This window comes from Rana temporaria, chromosome 7 (genome assembly GCF_905171775.1).
Source record: "Rana temporaria chromosome 7, aRanTem1.1, whole genome shotgun sequence".
NCBI classification, from domain to species: domain Eukaryota; kingdom Metazoa; phylum Chordata; class Amphibia; order Anura; family Ranidae; genus Rana; species Rana temporaria.
Genome location: NC_053495.1, coordinates 14,752,002 through 14,755,960, shown reverse-complemented (window position 1 = coordinate 14,755,960; position 3,959 = coordinate 14,752,002).

Genomic DNA, 3,959 nt, shown 5'->3' with positions numbered 1-3,959 from the left:
GTGCAGTATTCACAAAGCACTTGCTCCGTAAGTTGCGGCGGCGTAGCGTAAATAGGCCGGCGTAAGCCCGCCTAATTCAAATGTGGAAGATGTGGGCGTGTGTTATGTAAATTTTTTGTGACCCCACGTACATGACGCTTTTTCCGAAAGGCGCATGCGCCGTCCGTGAAAGTATCCCAGTGCGCATGCTCCAAATGACGGCGCAAAGACTCATTGGTTTCGACGTGAACGTAACTTACGCCCATTCACGGACGACTTACGCAAACGGCGTAAAACGTGAAAAATTCAACGCGGTCCCGACGTCCATACTCAACATTGGCTGCGCCTCCTATAGCAGGGGTAACTATACGCCGGAAAAAGCCCAACGTAAAAAAATGCGCTAGGCAAACGTACGTTTCTGAATCGGCATATCTACCTAATTTGCATATTCGACGCGGAAATATACGGAAGCGCCACCTAGCAGCCAGTATAAAATATAAGAGACTTACGCCGGTCGGATCTTAGTCAAATCTATGCGTAACTGATTTTAAGAATCAGGCGCATAGATATGATGCCACATGCAGATACGCCGTCGTATCTCCTACCTGAATCTGGCCCTCTGTCAATACAGTGTAGTGTTTCAATCAAGGGAAAGGGGTGCTGTGTAATGTAAAGAAGTCCAGTGATGTAGGGTGCTGTGTAATGTAAAGGGGGCCAGTGATGCAGGGTGCTGTGTAATGTAAAGGGGGCCAGTGATGCAGGGTGCTGTGTAATGTAAAGGGGGCCAGTGATGCAGGGTGCTGTGTAATGTAAAGGGGGCCAGTGATGCAGGGTGCTGTGTAATGTAAAGGGGGCCAGTGATGCAGGGTGCTGTGTAATGTAAATAGGTTCCGAGCTGTGGGGTGCTGTGTAATGTAAAGGGGTGCAGTTGTGGAGAGGGGGTACATAGTAGTGACAAAGATATTGAAAGATGCAGGGGGCACAGTGGGGTGTTTTTACATTTGAACGTGGGGGGGGGGCGTGCTTTTAACCCGCGCTAGAGCTTCGAAGAAAGTGTAAAATGTGACTGTATCGCCGCTGCCGAAGCGCCCCCCTCTGAAAAAATTTCAGCGGACACCCATGATTGAAAGGTAATGGGCTGTCAAGGCTGAGTGATGCACATTGGGGAGCGAAGGCTGGACTGTGCTATCCGGTCCAATAGAAAATCTCAACTTGCTGAAAAAGTGAATGCTGACCCCCGTGTCCACAGCCAAGAGCACCAAACAATGGGCACGTGAGTGAGTATCAGAACTGGACCATGGAGCAATGGAAGAAGGTGGCCTGGTACGATGAATTCAAGAATGTTTTGAGGAACACAGTAGAGTTCGGAGGGTTTTGTCTTGGCCTTTAAATTCTCCAGATTTCAAACCATTCAGGCATCTGTGGGATGTGCTGGAAAAACAAATCCAATCCATGGAGGCCCCACTTCGCAGGACTTAAAAAGGATCCACTACTGATGGCTTGGGGCCAGATAACACAATGGTAGTCATGCTGGGGGGTCATCACATTATTGCCGATCAGTGTAGCTGGTGAATGGGTGGGCAAGGCTGGCACGCTGAGCAATCCAAACTTTATCCATCCCGCTGGAAAAATCATCTGTATAGAGTTCAAACTTCGTATCTCTTCTTTTTCGCTGCAATGAATGAGTTGACTTGTATAGCGCTACACATGCGAACTGAATCGCCTCTAGACGCTTTTTGCAGCCAGTGTCTTCCTGGCTGGTGCGGTCATTTTACCCCGTAGGGTCTTGACACGCTTGGGACACAGTCGTACACACATATATACTGGGCCAATTTGGCCAGGATCCAATTAACCTACCAGCATGTCTTTAGAGTGTGGGAGGAAACCGGAGGAAACCCACGCAGACACAGGGAGAACATGCAAACTCCAAGCAGATGGTGTCGTGGTCGGGATTCGAGCCAGCGACCCTTTTGCTGCTAGGTGAAAGTGATAACCACTACACCACTGTGCTGCCTTAAAGCGGGGGTTCACCCAAAAATCCACTTTTTGACATTCGCTCCAGCACACTGCTAACATCTGCAGTATGCTGTTTTTTTTTTTGTACTTATCGTTATGAGCCTTTGTTTTCCAGCTCCGAGCGGGAAACCCTGCGGGGAATGGGCGTTTCTAAGCGAAGAGGAGTTGATTGACGGCTGCTAAGGCACGTCACGCCTTCCGAAAATACACTAAGTCACTCGGGCGTTTACGGCGCCTGCCGTGTAGAGCTGACTGCGCAGGCGCCGTAAACACCCGAGTATGACCGGGTATTTTCGGAAGGCGTGACGTGCCTTAGCAGCCCGTCTATCAACTCCTCTTTGCTTAGGAACGCCTATACCCGGAAGTAATCCCCCGCTCGGAGCCGGATAACAAGGGCTCGTATAACGATCAGTACAAAAAAAAACAAAAAACAGCATACTGCAGATGTTAGCAGTATGCTGGAGGGATGTAGCTAATGTAAAAAAAAGTTTATTTTTGGGTGAACACCCGCTTTAAGTCACCAATGTGCTGCATTGAGTCTCCTGCACCAATACTCTTCTACTAGAGAGTCTCTTCTAGGAACTTTGTACCCAAATTTGTCTAAGTGTGCACGGTCCTCTATTCGTGTGCTAGAGCCATCAGACTTTAAAGCGGAGCTCCACCCTAAAGTGGAACTCCCGCTGATCTGAATCCTCCCCCCCCCCCCCTCCGGTGTCACATTTGACACCTTTCAGGGGGAGGGGGGGGTGCAGATACCTGTCTAAAGACAGTTATTTGCACCCACTTCCTGCCACAAAGTTTCGGGTAAACTGCGGGCAGAACGTTACCTCCCGTCCTCCAATCAGCGGCGCAGCGCAACTCACGCATGCGCCGTAGGGGACCGGGTAGTGAAGCCGGAGCGCTTCACTTCCTGGTTCCCTCACTGAGGATGGCAGGGGAAGCAGCAGAGTGACGAGCGATCGCTTGTCCTCTGATGCGGACGGCGCTGGACTCCAGGACAGGTAAGTGTCCTAATATTAAAAGTCAGCAGCTGTAGTATTTGTAGCTGCTGGCTTTTAATAAAAAAAAATTCGTGGCACATCCGCTTTAAGAGATGAGATAAAAAAAAAAAAAAAAAAAAAAAAATCACTCTATGAAGCATTACATTTTAAATACTGTACAATAAATTACATTAGCCCAGTGGCCACCTAGTGGAAATAGTATGGAACAACATAGGTTACACATTTGAATGGGAAACCTAAATAGAATAAAAAGTATGCATAAAACTTTTTTTTTTTTTTTTTAATCAGTTTAAAGTAGCCGTTTACATTGGAGGAACCCTTGAAATAATTTTCCAAAAAAAATAATTGTGTCATCTACAACTCCCAGTGTGATTGCAGGAGAGGTGTTGTCTTACTTTGGTGGCCAGAGCCAGAATAGCCCCATTCAGTTGTGAACAGTGGAAGGTGGCTCCCGTTACATTAGCCAAGGATTTTTTTTTTAATATATGTTAAAATTATGATTTGATAAACAGTGAATTATTAACCACTTAAGCCCCGGACCATTATGCAGCTTAAAGACCGGGCCACTTTTTGTGATTTGGCACTGCGTCGCTTTAATTGAGTTGGATCGAGATTGGGCTAAGGCAGTGTTTCTCAATTCCAGTCCTCAGGCCCCCCCAACAGGTCAGGTTTTCCCTCAGATGAAAAGGCTGTGGTGATTACTAAGGCAGTGAAACTGATCAAATCACCTGTGCAAAATAATGGAAATCCTGAAAACCTGACCTGTTGGGGGGGCCTGAGGACTGGAGTTGAGAAACACTGGGCTAAGGTAAGAGGAGGGGGGTTGACGCGTATTGTAAAGAAAATACATTAAGGGGAAAAAAATAAAATGCGTAGGCTTTACAAAACATGAATACTAACCCACCCAAATAAAAACGAAAAAACAAAAAACAAAAACGCACACAAAGAAATCTCGGCTCATTC